The sequence below is a fragment of the Littorina saxatilis genome, unplaced genomic scaffold (genome assembly GCF_037325665.1).
Source record: "Littorina saxatilis isolate snail1 unplaced genomic scaffold, US_GU_Lsax_2.0 scaffold_771, whole genome shotgun sequence".
Classification (NCBI taxonomy): Eukaryota; Metazoa; Mollusca; class Gastropoda; order Littorinimorpha; family Littorinidae; genus Littorina; species Littorina saxatilis.
In genome coordinates this window covers 14,003-31,919 of record NW_027128941.1, presented here as the reverse complement: position 1 = coordinate 31,919, position 17,917 = coordinate 14,003, and positions in this window count along the sequence as shown.

Here is a 17,917-nt window from a genome sequence, read left to right as displayed (position 1 = left end):
GTGTGCTATCGAGGATTCAGGCCTGTTGTTGGGTAAGTGATTTTGGTTGCTGGGTAAGTTACCGAAAAATAACTAGCCCTACAAGTTTACAGAGAGAAAGAAGCAGAGGGGAGAATAATTCTATTTTGGGTAGGTTACGTCAAGACATTAAGTTTGATAATGTAAGAACATTGTAAAAGATGGTATGTGGGTCCATTTTGGCATACCGCACACAGCCTTGATCCCCAGAATGTGATCACGGGAAATGTTAATTACATTTCGGCGGACTGCCTAACCGCATACAGTTTCGTTTGGATTGCAACGCTCAAGGTATGTGTAGGCATCCGTGAACCGTGTAAAGCTTTTGACTGTTGACATCGTAATCTGCTACAAATCGTTGCTACAGCAATGCTGTGACCCCTGCACTGCTCCTTTAATTGTGGGTATGCCTGTATGTTTGGTACTTTGCTGTTTACTTTAAAGCCTGTGTTCAATCATTGTGCTATATTTAAAATCGTTATGTTTGTACATGGATGCTGTGTATTTAAGATGTATGATTCATGCTGCTTTATGTTAATGTGATCACTGCTGGATTCTAATGTCCAAAACATTACGTGAAGCCACTCTTGACTGTAGTTTGGTGTTAGAAGGCTCCATATTAAGAACTTTGTATTAGTAGTAGTAGACTGGTTAGGTGTACAGTGTTAGTGTTAGTGGTCATCGGTACTTTTTTATGTGGTGACGTCAGCGTTTTGTGCGCAGTTCAAAGGTTAGGGGTCAACGTTTACGTTTGCTCCCTTTGATCTGCTAAGGAGCGGTGGTTAAATCGACAGAAATAACGAGCCCTGAATGTTATGTGAAAACTCAGCGAACGCATGTTTATTCATACACTTCTTTATAACCATTATGTTACTGAACAACTTAATGCTACAAATGTCAGTTTCATGTGTGATTTATTCCAGGTTTGATGCACTAAATTCTTAGCCAAAGAAATGAATTGGAATGAGTGAATCTGCAGACAGAGAAAGATGCACGCAAACACTTCTCTTCCAGCGCATTCACTTTCTAAAGATTCTGTACACGTCGAACGTTCTGCATGCGCCTATTCAACACTTGAGTGGTTAAAATGTATCACAGAAACATTAAGATGTATTAATACAAACAACATTGCAATAATCGTTTCTTTTGTTCTTGTTTTCGGCTGTGTCGTCTGCTCCGTGTATGACTTTTCTTCTTTTTCCAACTGAAGAGTCCAGACATGGGACGCTACTCTTTCGAATTATTGCAACAGTTGTCTTCCCTCCCATCACGTTAACGAAAGTGAAACTAAACTCACGGGCCAAGACGCCGTTGTCGGTTTCGTTATGGTAAGCGGAATGCGTAATGATACATAGATTTTCCTTAAGTTAACCACTACTACTACCACTAAAACTGTACACTTAATCTCTCTAATAATAATAGTAGTAGTAGTAGTAGTAACAAGAAACAATTAACACGTGGCTCTATCCCATCCCCCCCCCCCCCCCCTTTCCCCGTCGCGATATAACCTTGAACGGTTGAAAACGACGTTAAACACCAAATAAAGAAAGAAAGAAAGTAAAGTAGTAGTGGTAGTAGTATTTTCGTAAACAAGGTCATTTACTGAAGAAGAACAAGTGTTATCTTACTCGCTGCTTTGTTGTGCATATACAACTGTGCACCAGTATCTTGCTATATCCTCAAAATGCTTGTGTGTGGACCTTGACAAATGTTTGTGTTGAGTTCGGGGTGGGACGGGGTTTTGGTTGGGGTCGAGAGTAATTGCGATACGGGATGGGAGGTGGGGTATCGGAGGTAGTGTTGTTGTGTCTGTGTGTGTGTGTGCGTGCGTGCGTGTGTGTGTGTGTGTGTGTGTGTGTGTGTGTGTGTGTGTGTGTGTGTGTTCTTTAATGTTCGTATGTGTAAACAAAATGTAATAATACTTCTGTTTATGTTTGAGCTGACTGACACGCCATGTTATCTATATCTAAATCACTGCAATGTGTTATGTGGAAAGTCTGGGGTTATGTTGCATATAATTATGTACCAAACTTCTTTGCGGGAAGATGTTAACAAGGGAAGTAAACGGGACGAAATGGTGAACTCTGTCACAAATGTGTTGGTGTTTTCTTTCTTTGTATCAGTTTTATTTATATTTATTTATATGGGACATTTATATAGCGCTTGACGTTCTCTAAGCGCTTTACATATTAATTTCTGCCGTGTGAGATGGAATTTTTTACACAATATATCACGCATTCACATCGGCCAGTAAATCTCAAGCCATTACGGCGAATACTTACTTTTCACGGCCTATTATTCCAAGTCACACGGGTATTTGATGGACATTTTTTTTTATCTATGCCTATACATTTTTGCCAGGAAAGACCCTTTTGTCAATCGTGGGATCTTTAACGTGCACACCCCAATGTAGTGTACACGAAGGGACCTCGGTTTTTCGTCTCATCCGAAAGACTAGCACTTGAACCCACCACCTGGGCTAGGAAAGGGGGACGAAAATTGCTTACGCCCCGACCCAGGGTCGAACTCGCAACCTCTCGCTTCCGAGGCAAATGCACGTTACCACTCGGCCACCCTTTCTCCTGGTTAGGGTCATGAAGTGAAAATGTATAGTCCATCTTGTTGCATCAGTTGTTATGTTGCTTTTTTTAAGTTTTGTGTTTTGTCCAGTGTATATGTTGGTGTGCTTCATACTGCTACTATCTTTAGTAAATTGTGTGATCTAGCATTCTACATGCGTTTATTTCATTTAATTTACGTTGTGATGTGATAACTGTTTACTTGTAAATAGCTGAACAGGACAACACTAATATGCATTTTTTTCAATTTAAATTGATTTAAATGTGTGTCAACATTATTTGACAAAGTCCAGCCTATCTTAACAACATAGCAATTATCATGAATATTGTGATAAAAGTAGAATTTGTATTAACAAAGTTTTTCTTTCTCTTGAATCCAAATATATATAAAGGTGCTCTGCTTGGATTTAAAATAAGCTCAGAAGGTAAAGAAAACAACACGTTCCTGTTAAGCATAAACGCTTCCGCGCTAATATAGATCAGCTGTTACTAAAAGCGATCTTCTTCTTCTTCTTCTTCTTCTTCTTCGTTCATGGGCTAAAACTCCCGAGTTTACTTATGTTATTGCACGAGTGGGGTTTTCCGTGTATGACCGTTTTCACCCCACCATTCAAGCAGCCATACGCCGCTTTTAGGGGAAACATGCTGTGTATTTTCGTGATTCTATAACCCACCGAACTCTAACATGGATTACATGATTTTTTTCCGTGCGCACTTGGTCTTGTGCTTGCGTGTACACACGAAGGAGGATAAGGCACTAGCAGGTATGCACATAACTTGACCTGTGAGATCGAAATAATCTCCACCCTTAACCCACCAGGCGGCCGCGGCCGGGGTTTGAATTCGCGACCTTCCGCATAGGAGGCCGATGTCTTATTCCCTAGTAACTATAGGCCACTGCGCCCATAACTACAAGCGATCAACATGCAGATCGCAGCTCAGCACTCTTGGCACGAAATATATCTGCACACAATGTGTCCGCTCTTTCTCTACTGCAGGGTATCGGTCTTGGTTTAAAACAATGCATTGCGTTCAGTTTCATGCTGTGAGTTCGCCAGATTGACTACAATTAGGTGTTGATTTTGCTGTACTCGACTTGTTTTCTGGTATTGCATCCGGGTTACCTGTCACTATACCTTTTACGTTCAAAATACAACATGAAATGTCTGTTTGCATTACGTTTATTTGAGTTTATTTGCTTTTCTGTTTTGTACTTCTTCTTTTAAATATCTTTCATTTGGTTCTGAGAATAAAAATTGCAATATTGTGCTCATAATTATTGTGTTTTACAATGGTACCCAGTTATGTCCAGTAGAGAGCAGGGCCGGACCAAATGAGTTGTGAGGGGGGGGGGGGGGGTTCCTCCTTTTTTGGGGGGGCAAATCAGCGAAGTGGCGAAGCCACAAGCGCGCGCCTGCAAAGCAGGCGCGCGAACTAGGGGGTGTGGGGGCATGCTCCCCCGGAAATTTTTTGAAAAACGGTTAAAATCTGTGCAATCTGGTGCATTCTGGGCCTTGTTTTGAGGGTTAAGGCCTGTCAGTGTGAGTTGGTGGGGGGGGGGGGGTACCTTTTTCTCATCGGATTTCACATTGAATAACATTTGTTAGAGACACACACAAAATTTATTTTAAAAAAAAATAAAAAAAAAAACCCACTCAAAGCAAGGTACATACTTTTTCCAGGGGTGGGGTTCCGGAACCCCTGGAACCCCCCCCTGGGTCCGGCCCTGGAGAGTACTGCTCTTTGTTGAACAAAGTTATATTTGATTTTATATGGAATTCTTATTTCATGGACAGCACAACAGAATGGTAGACAATTATTCTATTTTTCTTTCGCCAAAAATAGCTATGACATTCTGATTTGACGAAGGTCAACCGAGAACGTTCCCACTGAGAACGTTTTCACGCCATCTGTATTCGTTGTCATTGACAAAAGGACATTTCTTACATTATGCCTGATAGCAACTGAAATACACACAAATGAGAAACATTGAACGCTAAAATTTCGTCGTCTGCATCGAACACCTCACAATCTTGTTTCGTGAAAACGGGCTGACAGCGTCGAGAAATGACGAGTTCGTACAAATAAGAGAATTCCTAATCGGGCACTCACTTTCTGTACCGTTATCCGAACGTGCTGCAAGATTGTTTCTTTTTACTTTACATCAAGTTCACCGTATACTTTCACGAGAACGGAAGGGAGTCAGACTGAAACTTTGCACCACACAAACTCGATTTGTCACTGAAGAGAGCGACCTTGGCATTGGTGATGTCAAATGTTCGAAAACAAAATTAACTATTTGTTTTTCTCAATGTACGTCATGTTTGACTGCTGCTGTGTTTCTCCCGAGTGTAAAGGCGTCACATTAATTGTGGTTTTTGCACAGATTAAAATTTAAGCTGAGAAATGTGCATTGAAATAGACAGACTACTTTCAAGAGCGGCGTTTCTTACCGCATAACACTTGCTGAGGCCTTGCATGGGATATAAATGAACTGCAATCAATCAATCAATATGAGGCTTATATCGCGCGTATTCTGTGGGTACAGTTCTAAGCGCAGGGATTTTTTTATTTTTGTTTATGCAATTTATATCGCGCACATATTCAAGGCGCAGGGATGTATTTATGCACACACACTCACACACACACACACACACACACACACACACACACACACACACACACACACACACACACACACACACACACACACACACACACACACACACCTGACTGTGAGGAACAAAGCGACTAACCCTGTCATCTCACCTACAAGTGTTCATTGCATACTGACACAGGTGCTTGCTATGCATGAGATAACCGCAAGACGGATCCCGACACTTTTGTCACACTGCAGATCAAAGGCAACCATACCTGAACATTGGATGTCAATTTCCTTAAAAACAAAGCTGATTCTGCAGAGTATGTTCAACGATTTGTGACCAACGACGAACCATTTGAACATTTAACGTTGTTGTTGTTGATTTTGTCAATATGGTGCTTGGTTTTTATTCGTATTGCCATTAGCCGTGTGAGACGTCGCTCAATTCTGATGCCTCCTCGACCTCGCTGACTTTGCTGTCCTCAATCAATGTTGATTCCTCAGATTGCACTGAATCGGCAGGGGCGGGAGTAGAACCTGGCATAGCGGAATCAGCACTGGCCGATGACACAGAGATGTCGTCTTGAGGCGCACCGGGGAGATTAACCGGAGTCTTGTATTTTTCACCTGAAAGTGTGATACACAACATGTCAAACATGAAAGCTTTGTTTGGACAAAGGCAACACACTTTGAATCATTATTTTGAAACACGAAAAGCTAATTCTTACACGACAAGCCTTCGTTAGACCCTTCGATTCCCCGTCTATGTTAAAACATTTAGTCAAAACTTTACTAAATGTAAACAAAATCTGAGAAGGTGAGCTGACACGTTTACTACATGAACCGAGAATGTGAACTGAAAACGATTAGTACAAGACACGAGATGGTGAGATGAAACGTTTAGTACAAGACATGAAATGGTGAGATGAAACGTTTAGAACAAGACATGATATGGTGAGATGAAACGTTTAGTACAAGACATGAGATGGTGAGATGAAACGTTTAGTGCAAGACCTGAGATTAGTACAAGAACTGCGATGAAACGTTTAGTACAAGAACTGAGAAGGTGAGATGAAACGTTTAGTACTACAAGACATGATATGGTGAGATGAAACGTTTAGTACAAGACATGAGATGGTGAGATGAAACGTTTAGTGCAAGACCTGAGATGGTGAGATGGAACGTTTAGTACAATACATGAGATGCTGAGATGAAACGTTTAGTACAAGAACTGAGAAGGAGAGATGAAACGTTTAGTACAAGAACTGAGAAGGTGAGATGAAACGTTTAGTACAAGAACTCAGAAGGTGAGATGACACGTTTAGTACAAGAACTGAGAAGGTGAGCTGAAACGTGTAGTACAAGAACTGAGAAGATGAGATGAAACGTTTAGTACAAGAACTGAGAAGGTGAGATGAAACGTTTAGTACACGAACTGAGAAGGTGAGATGACACGTTTAGTACGATAACTGAGAAGGTGAGATGAAGCGTTTAGTACAAGAACTGAGAAGGTGAGATGAAACGTTTAGTACAAGAACTGAGAAGGTGAACTGAAACGTTTAGTACAAGAACTGAGAAGGTGAGATGAAGCGTTTAGTACAAGAACTGAGACGGTGAGATGAAACGTTTAGTACAAGAACTGAGAAGGTGAGATGACACGTTTAGTACAGGAACTGAGAAGGTGAGATGAAACGTTTTGTACAAGATATGAGATGCTGAGATGAAACGTTTAGTACCAGAACTGAGAAGGAGAGATGAAACTTTTAGTACAAGAACTGAGAAGGTGAGCTGAAACGTTTAGTACAAGAACTGAGAAGATGAGATGAAACGTTTAGTACAAGAACTGAGAAGGTGAGATGAAACGTTTAGTACAAGAATCTAGAAGGTGAGATGACACGTTTAGTACAATAACTGAGAAGGTGAGATGAAGCGTTTAGTACAAGAACTGAGAAGGTGAGATGAAACGTTTAGTACAAGAACTGAGAAGGTGAACTGAAACGTTTAGTACAAGAACTGAGAAGGTGAGATGAAGCGTTTAGTACAAGAACTGAGAAGGTGAGATGAAACGTTTAGTACAAGAACTCAGAAGGTGAGATGACACGTTTAGTACAATAAATGAGAAGGTGAGATGAAGCGTTTAGTACAATAACTGAGAAGGTGAGATGAAACGTTTAGTACAAGAACTGAGAAGGTGAACTGAAACGTTTAGTACAGGAAATGAGAAGGTGAGATGAAACGTTTTGTACAAGAACTGAGGTGAGATGACACGTTTTGTACACGAACTGAGGTGAGATGAAACGTTTAGTACAAGAACTGAGAAGGTGAGATGAAGCGTTTAGTACAAGAACTGAGAAGGTGAGATGACACGTTTAGTACAGGAACTGAGAAGGTGAGATGACACGTTTAGTACAAGACATGTGAAGGTGAGATGAAACGTTTAGTACAAGAACTGAGAAGGTGAGATGACACGTTTAGTACAAGAACTGAGAAGGTGAGATGAAGCGTTTAGTACAAAAACTGAGAAGGTGAGATGAAACGTTTAGTAAAAGAACTGAGAAGGTGAGATGATACTTTGGTACAAAAACTGAGAAGGTGAGATAAAGCGTTTAGTACAAGAACTGAGAAGGTGAGATGACACGTTCAGTACAAGAACTGAGAAGGTGAGATGACACGTTCAGTACAAGAACGTAGCAGGTGAGATGACACGTTTGTACGGGAAGGACTGTGCCTTAAACGCATGACCAGACCAAACAAGAAGGGCAAAGCCCATACGACTCACATGCTTGACCTTGACCTTTACATGACCTTGGCCTTCAGGGTCAAGGTCAAATAACTAAACCTAGCAATGACATCATACACTAAGAACTGCTTTACACATTTTTCCTACCAAAATACATGTGACCTTGACCCAAGGTCAAGGTCATCTAAGGTCATGCAACACAAAGCTGTTAATTCAAGACATAGGAAGTACAATGGTGCTTATTGGCTCTTTCTACCATGAGATATGGTCACTTTTAGTGGTTCACTACCTTATTTTGGTCACATTTCATAAGGGTCAAAGTGACCTTGACCTTGATCATATGTGACCAAATGGGTCTCATGATGAAAGCATAACATGTGCCCCACATAATTTTTAAGTTTGAAACAGTTATCTTCCATAGTTCAGGGTCAAGGTCACTTCAAATCATGTATACAATCCAACTTTGAAGAGCTCCTGTGACCTTGACCTTGAAACAAGGTAAACCAAACTGGTATCAAAAGATGGGGCTTACTTTGCCCTATATATCATATATAGGTGAGGTATTGAATCTCAAAAACTTCAGAGAAAATGGGAAAAATGTGAAAAAAAAGCTGTTTTTAGACAACATTTATGGCCCCTGCGACCTTGACCTTGAAGCAAGGTCAAGATGCTATGTATGTTTTTTGGGGCCTTGTCATCATACACCATCTTGCCAAATTTGTTACTGATAGACTGAATAGTGTCCAAGAAATATCCAACGTTAAAGTTTTCCGGACGGACGGGGGGGGGCGGACGGACGGACGACTCGGGTGAGTACATAGATTAGACTCACTTTTGCTTTGCATGTGAGTCAAAAAGGAGTCGTTTGTCATACAACAGGATGTGACGTTTGCACCGGTGTTTTTATGCCTACCTTTTGGTTTTGATTTCTTGCGGCACACAGCAGCGCACATGATACAGGGAAAAAATGTGAGCACTGCGCCAGCGATTCCTATGTATTTGAAAAGACTGCTGTATGCTCCTGGAACAAAAGTCACTGCCAAGTTTCAAGCGCAGATGACGGAGAGAGATAGAGAAAAAAGAGAGAGAAACAGAGGGAGAGAGAGAGATTGAGAGAGATAGAAAGAGAGAGAGGGGGTGATATTGCTTGATTGAATGTTCAATACATATGAACAGATATTTTAGACACGTTTCTCTCTCACACACACTGTTTTCTCTCTCTCTCTCTCTCTCTCTCTCTCTCTCTCTCTCTCTCTCTCTCTCTCTCTCTCTCTCTCTCTCTCTCTCTCTCTCTCTCTCTCTCTCTCTCTCTCTCTCTCTGTCTGTATGTCTCTCTCACACACACTCACACTCTCTCGTTTGTTTTCTTGTATTTTATATGTAAGGACAAGTTTTAAGAAAAAGGCCAGGCCTTTAACCTCTTTTCTTGTAAAATCAAATTCCACCATATCATCCCTCTCTCTCTCTCTCTCTCTCTCTCTCTCTCTCTCTCTCTCTCTCTCTCTCTCTCTCTCTCTCTCTCTCTCTCTCTCTCTCTCTCCCCCCCCCCCCCGAGATTCTTTTACAATAAAGCATGTGTCTTTGTGAGTGACTGTGCTGATTTGTGAGCAAGTTTGTGTGTGTTATATAACTATGGTATGTCTTTTAAACATACTAAGCAAGAAAACACAATCACGGCGTTTCAAAAAGTACAATAGTTGGAAACCAATGGTAAAAACGCACTCCAAAATAAAAATTAGGGTACATAGAGCTAAGTCACGACTACAGCCCTGCTGATGTTGGACATGCTATTTACCTGAGGTAGAACCCACTCTATCAAATGCTTCTTGATGAGCTGAAAAACACAGATTAATTAAGTAACAATAACAGTAACAGTCATATAAAAGCAAACACTTCTTCGACTCATCATTTGTCATGCGTTACAGTAGACTCATTCACTTCCAATACCCTCTTTTCTCAGAATTTCTTACTACATTTGAAAGACCCGATTTACTAAGAATGTTCTTATGGTCTAAGGTGGAGATGTGATTTGTATGTGAAACAAAAATGTGTCTTCTAGATTCATACAATCATGTTCAAGAGAACGTTTACATCATATTGATTGACCCACACTTAATGATAATGCGACATGTATCAATCCATTCTGTAGATCAATCCCAAAACACATTCTTGCCACACCCTACATCCCTTCCCAACACCAACACTAGTCTCATATTCAACACCCTCAAGATGTAGTTTTTTTTACAAGAACAAGAATATTTTTTTCTGCTCCAATTTGCTGCCACTGGTGGGCGGGGATGTAGCTCAGTCGGTAGCGCGCTGGATTTGTATCCAGTTGGCCGCTGTCAGCGTGAGTTCGTCCCCACGTTCGACGAGAGATTTATTTCTCAGAGTCAACTTTGTGTGCAGACTCTCCTCGGTGTCCGAACACCCCCGTGTGTACACGCAAGCACAAGACCAAGTGCGCACGAAAAAGATCCTGTAATCCATGTCAGAGTTCGGTGGGTTATAGAAACACGAAAATACCCAGCATGCTTCCTCCGAAAACGGCGTATGGCTGCCTAAATGGCGGGGTAAAAAACGGTCATACACGTAAAATTCCACTCGTGCAAAAAACACGAGTGTACGTGGGAGTTTCAGCCCACGAACGCAGAAGAAGAAGAAGAAGAAGAAGAAGCTGCCACTGGTACTGGGCTGATCAAAACCAAATGTGTGCAGGCAGACACCTGATTGACCCAATTTCTGACACTATACAATCCTAAAATGATGTACTCACAAATAGTTTAGTCAAGACTAAACTACCCAGACACTAAGCTGTGACCTAAAATCAAACAATGACATCATCGCTCGATGAGGTTAGGACTTTATATTCTTTATCGTTCAGTTTACATATTCAAAACTCACAGGACTCTGTGACCCAGTATAACTAACATATCCAAGGTGAAGGCCATACGGTGTCTTGGGGGAACATGAACTTCTGGTTAGAAAACACGTGGATAAAACAAGTGGATGTGTTTCAATGCAACATGGGTTGCTTTAGAAGACTAATCAACATATCACCCAGCTGCAGCTACTCTCTTTGCAAAGGAAAATCATCAGTGACACGTGCTCGCTCATAATTATCACATGCTTAGCTGCGTGGGAAACATAGTTGGCCCTTTCCGATTACTCTTGCCGCAGAGACAATGACATAATCCCAATCACGTTCAACTTTTCTAACCGGAAGTTCATGTTCCCCCAAGAAACCGTATGACCTTCATATACACCAGCACCTTCGTCTCGATTCCCCGTCTATGTTAAAGCATTAAGTCAAATTGTGACTAAATATAAAAAGAAAGAAATGAAAGAGCCGAGAAGCTGCTTGTGCATGAGTGTCAAGGTGGGTATAGTGTATAGTGTACCTGTTGTACTGTTTTCGCTGGGACCTGAAAAAAACTGTATGTCATGAAATCATCAAACCCTAAAAATATGCACAATTTCAAAGCTATAGTTTAAAAAACACAAAAACAAGATAACATAACGTGTATGTGTGTGTGTATGTATATATGTGAGTGCGTGTATGATGTGTGTATGTATGCAAGTCTGAGAAAGAGATAGGCAAACACTAGAGGGAGAGAGATAACAAGAGAGAGGCAAACACTAGAGGGAGAGAGATAACAATAGTGAGGCAAACACTAGAGGGAGAGAGATATATATAAAGAAAGAGGCAAACACTAGAGGGAGAGAGATAGAAAGAGAGAGGCAAACACTAGAGGGAGAGAGAGATAGAAAGAGAGAAGCAAACACTAGAGGGAGAGAGATATATATATATAAAGAGAGAGAGGCAAAGACTAGAGGGAGAGAGATATAGAAAGAGAGAGGCAAAGACTAGAGGGAGGGAGAGATATATAAAGAGAGAGGCAAACACTAGAGGGAGAGAGAGATAGAAAGAGATAGGCAAAGACTCGAGGGAGAGAGATAGAAGGTTAGAGGAAAAGACTAGAGGGAGAGAGAGATAGAAAGAGAGAGGCAAACACTAGAGGGATAGAGAGATAGAAAGAGAGAGGCAGAGACTAGAGGTTGAGAGAGATAGAAAGTTAGAGGCAAAGACTAGAGGGAGAGAGAGATAGAAAGAGAGAGGCATAGATTAGAGGGAGAGAGATATAGAAAGAGAGGTAACAACTAGAGGGAGGGAGAGATTGAAAGAGAGAGAGATCCAGAAGAGTCAGAGACTTAAATAGATGCAAAATGAGAGACGCAGACCAGGACTGACATATACTTATCCAGAAGAGATAGATATACATTAGGAGTTAGAGACATAGGCTGATTTGGATACAGAAGAGAATGGGCCTGAGATATATACAGAAACACATACTTAGATAGATAAATAATGAGATAGATACGGAGACACATGTACACTCAAAGACATATGTGACCCTCCACCACGGGATGAGTCGCATGTCAACTTTGCATGATTTTCATATTTTTACATTTTCCTAAAGAGTTTTTTATGCTCTATCCAGTGGTGAAAACCGTTTTAGAAAAGAGCAAACACTGTTTGAGTTATAAGCCTGTGACTAAGGTGACCTTCACACTGTTACCAGACACTCCCCGGACTTATATTTAAGCCTAGCGCAGAACCGCGCGAGGTGACATGCGACTCATTTCGTGGTGGAGGGTCACATATATCAATCCAAGAAGAGAGCGAGAGAGAGAGAGAGAGAGAGAGAGAGAGAGAGAGAGAGAGAGAGAGAGAGAGAGAGAGAGAGGGAGAGTGAGACAGAGACAGAGAGAGAGAGAGGGAGAGTGAGACAGAGACATAGAGAGAGAGAGAGAGAGAGAGAGAGAGAGAGAGAGAGAGAGAGAGAGAGAGAGAGAGAGATATGGACAGACGGACAGTCAGACAGATACGTATTAGTTACAGCTCCGTCCATCCATGGTATCGCGTGATATTTTGTCGAGACTGGGTCAATGAATATGATGACGTCACTCGAGGCTCTGCTGAGAGTGAAGCATTATATTATGTCACCCCATCGAGACAAAATATAACGCTATACCATGGATGAATCAGAGCTGTAACGTATATATGACATGACCAACATGACCAAAGTAAGGATAATTTGTCATGGGATGTGTAAACAAAGCATGGGAAATTCACCATGGGCAGAATAATCAACGCAAGCCTAGAAGTTGTAAAACTATATTTTGTTTCGGTCTTGTCAAGGCCAGTTTTGTCCAGTTCCGGAAAATACATCATGAATTCGATCATTCACCCTGTCGAGACGAAATACAAATTCCATGGATGAATCGGAGGTGTAACGTATATTTCCCGTGGCCTATCAAAGCTAAATTTAGTTTTGAAATGTCTTCACAACGTACACATAATTTATTACCAGCTATTGTGTTTTCAGCGTAGCAATAGGGTCCGATATTTAGACGAGACAAGTATAATGCGACGAGTCGAAGACGAGTCGCATTATACTTGTTCGAGTCTAAATATCGGACCCTATTGCTACGCTGAAAACATAATAGCGATTATATAGCTGTTATGACCTTGATTTGTTGTTCCAAACTTACAAAATGACAATTTTTGCGTCGATGCGTTGATCTCAGGTTTTGATAGCAGACAATGTTCTTACGCGCATCATGTTCGCGCAGACATGCACACCGCTACACGCTTTCTGACTTTGGAAGAAAAACTGACTCCAAGTGCATTCGATTTCACAACACAGTTGTTGAAACAGCTTTTTAAGTTGTCAGTGTATGCTGTTGTCGATAGAAACATCGCCGCGTGGTACAGATGTGTAAACCGGAACCATGCGTCGGCCATTTTTCTCAATATGCTTTTGGATATTGAGTAAAATGGCGGACTTCGGCAGCAATATGCATTGATGATCTGGAGAGACCATCCAATCACACCCCCCGAATTCCCCCACGTGTTCATCAGAATAGCTATATAACGACATAATCGTAATCACAAGACAGGAAAAACGCATACTTTGTTTGCCGTCTGCTACAAATCTAGTCTTGTTGGGAGTGAATAAAAGCTTCAATCGTACCTTTATCAACCGGACTAAATCCTCAATCCGCTGTCATTTCGCAACTGAACATTGGTTTTTTTCTTTAACTTTTTGGTTAACATTGAAACGGCAACCCAAAAGAGTGTTTCAGCTGTTTCAAGACACGGGCTTAGCTACTACTTTCGAGTTGCTTGTTCCGCAGACTAAAATGACACCGGAAGCGAAAACAATTGTCGCGCATACTGTCATTAAAAGACGTCATGACAAAGTTACACGCAAAACGAAAGTAACTCTGACGTCATTTGTTTTTGGTTCGGTGGGTTCCGTCTTAGAAATGGCTGGTCGGTGAGTCAGACTTGACGAGGCCGCGTGAGTACCCAAAACGTCTTTGTCCTCTGTTGACATTGCAGCTGTGAAATAATCAGTCTTGTGTCTCGGTCGTGTAGGTGCAGCGTTTGCTTCTGCAATCGTTGTGTTCGTGCTAATGACGGCTTCGTAAGACAAATCAGCGAATCTATCGTGTGGAAGACATTTCTGTACAAAACACCGAACCCAACAGGAGGCATTGATGCGTTTGCAGTTTTCTGAAGACTGAAATAAACTGCATGTGGTTAATTTCATCCGGTTAATGCTTGTCGAAACGAGCCATAAGGCTTTAGAATAAACGATTCCACGCATTGCTTGGCCATCTGATCACAGATGAGGTCGCAGTTTGTAGGTTGAAGACCATACGTTGTCTTGGGGGAACATGAACTTCCGGTTAGAAAACACGTGGAGAAAATACGTGGATTTGTTTGTATGCAACATGGGTTGTTTTGGAAGACTAATCAACATATCACCCAGCTGCATCTACTCTCTTTGCAAAAGAAAATCATCAGTGACACGTTCTCGCTCATAATTCTCACATGCTTAGCTGCGTGGGAAACATAGTTGGCCCTTTCCGATTACTCTTGCCGCAGAGACAATGACACAATCCCAATCACTGTCAACTGTTCTAACCGGAAGTTCATGTTCCCCCAAGAAACCGTATGACCTTCACATACACCAGCACCTTCGTCTCGATTCCCCGTCTATGTCAAAGCATTAAGTCAAATTGTGACTAAATATAAAATGAAAGAGCGGAGAAGCTGCTTGTGCATGAGTGTCAAGGTGGGTATAGTGTATAGTGTACCTGTTGTACTGTTTTCGCTGGGACCTGAAAAAACCATATGTCATGAAATCATCAAACCCTAGAAATATGCACAATTTCAAAGCTCTAGTTTAAAATAACACACGAAATAACATAACGTGTATGTTAGTGCGAGTGTGTTGTGTGTATGTACGCAAGTATGAGATAGAGAGAGGCAAAGACTAGAGGGAGAGAGAGATAGAAAGAGAGAGATACCCAAAAGAGTCAGAGACTCAAATAGATGCAAAGTGAGAGACACAGACCGGGACTGACACATTAGTCCAGGCATATTAGAGAACAACGTTGAAGTGACAATGACTAGGTTTAAAATGTCCCTTATCAGAAAGTTCAACCTCAGTCCTTTGATGTTTATTAAACACATTTTCATATAAAGTTGGCGCTTCATACGGAAAAATGGCTTTGAAATTGACCCAAATCCTTCTTTGGGCTCTGTAAATGTCGTTTGGGGGTATGGTTGTAAAATGGTATCTACTGGTCACCCCAATGTATAAACTGAAAACTCTTTCTGCACCAGAACACGCAGAAAGGATTGTATCTGCCTGATGTCTGATGCTTTTCAAAATCCCCAACCACTAACACCTTCAAAACGGACTTTAACTGACACTGTTGTTTTTCCCTATATAATCCTTACTATTTTTCCGAGACGTCGTCGTGTTGTGTATTTAGCTTGCCACAACCTCATACATGGTCCTAAAAGTTAAAGTTGAAGAAAATACTAAAGATAAATGAAAAAGCTGACGCAGTGTCATTCGCACCGTGAATCCCCCCATGGGAACATACTAAAGTCTGGTTCCAAATAGGCTCAATTTCCTTCTATTTCTTTGTATTTCTGCCTCGTAGGGGTAGGGGTGTTCAAACCAAAGGCACCTTTAAACCAAAATTCAAATCACACATCTTACAATACTAAGACACTCAGCAGTAAAAGGGTGTCTGCTGGTAAAAAATTCCAAACAATCCTAAAAGTACTTCACTACTAAAAGTGCTTTTAAAAAGAGCCGTTATTTTTCCCTCTATATTCAGTATTGTGTTTTCTGCGAACATGTAGTCTATTTAGATGGTTGTCGTGTGCACTTGAGTTGCTAAAGCGTTTTCAGTTGGGCATATGTCGAAAAGCAAAGAATTAGCCCTTTGAAAACCATCAGAACTGTCACACAAAAATAACATTTACCTATCTCACCAACTGACCAAACATAGGGCTTTTCCTTATGTATTATGTATTGTCGTGTTTTTTGTAGCATACTTGTGAAAACAGCCACCACTGTTGTAAATGATACTTTAAAGAGCATTATTTCATTTTTACAGTTGAAGGACAACCTGGACTGCCGTATATTACAGCTGTTTTACAATCAGCCAAAATTTTCTTAACAAACGTATGTTAAGAACAACTCCCATAGTGAAATTGAAGGAAAACAAATTGAAAATCCCCCTGCCATAGAGGAGCTAAAGAATCAACAATAAACGACTGCATGGATAGCTTGATGCACGAATGCATTGCGGACATGTTTGTCTCCAACCAAGAGAAAGTTCCAAAAAATCCCTTTTGTGCTTCTTATTATACAGTGACGTCAAAGACAGCCTTTTCTGCTGTTCATACATTCAGGGGTTATGGTTACACTAAACGACGTAGTTGTAGCCATACTGCCATCCAGATTTATTTTTTCCTTGCGAGCAGTCACAGGGTGTTTGTGCTGTCTGCCAACCGTTAGATGACCCCGCCCAAGTCTGTTAAGGGACCGTTTGACCGTTATAGAACGCGTCTTTTTGATTTTTTGGCACAGTTGGAAACGGTTGATTTTTATCCCTACCATTGTTTCCAAACATTATATAGGAATGTTTTGTGAACAACGGATAATAGCCGCTACTCGCATGTGTAGCAAAAGTGAGCGTACATACTCACCCTGGTCGTCCAGCCGTTGTCCGTTGCCCGTCTTTATCTGTCTGTACTGAACATTACCTTTGGATATTTCTCCAACGCTATGAAGTGAAGAAACACCAAATGTTGCAAAATGTTGTATGACCCCAAGAGCTCAAAAAAGATACTTGAGAACCTTGACCTTACCTTAAGGTCAAGGTCACAGGGAGAATGAATGTGGTCTAAAAACTGCAAAATTTCACATTGTGCCAGTTTTCTGGAAAACAAATTAAAAACAGCGGGCTTAGTTTTGTATGGTATACAAGAAAAAGAAAGCCTTATCTTCTGATACCATTTTGGTTGACCTCGCTTCAATGTCAAGGTCACAGGAGTCCTTCAAAGTTGAATTGTATACATGTTTTGAAGTGACCTTGACCCTGAACTATGAAAAAAATCTTTCAAACTTCATAATTGTGTGGGGCACATGTTATATACTGATATTGAGCCACATTTAGTCACATATCATCAAGGTCAAGGTCACTTTGCCCCTTATGAAATGTGACTGAAACGGGCAATTGAATCACTAAAAGTGACAATGTCTCTTTGTAGAAAGTGCCAATAAGTATGTTTATGCTTCCTATGTCTTGAATTGATAGCCTTGTGATGTGTGACCTTTGATGATCTTGACCTTGGCCAAAGGTCATGTGTAATTTGGTAGGAAAAATCTGTAAAACAGTTCTAATAGTGTACAATGTCCTTGCCAGCTTCAGTTGTTAGACCTTCACCTTCAAGGTCACCTGAAGGTCAAGGTCACTTTAAGACAAAGGTCAAGCATGAGAGTCGCATGGGCTTTGCTTTGTTAAGATTTTTTACCAAGACACATGGATTTCTTTACCCGGCTTGGTCACATTTTTCATAGGGGTCAATGTGACCTTGAC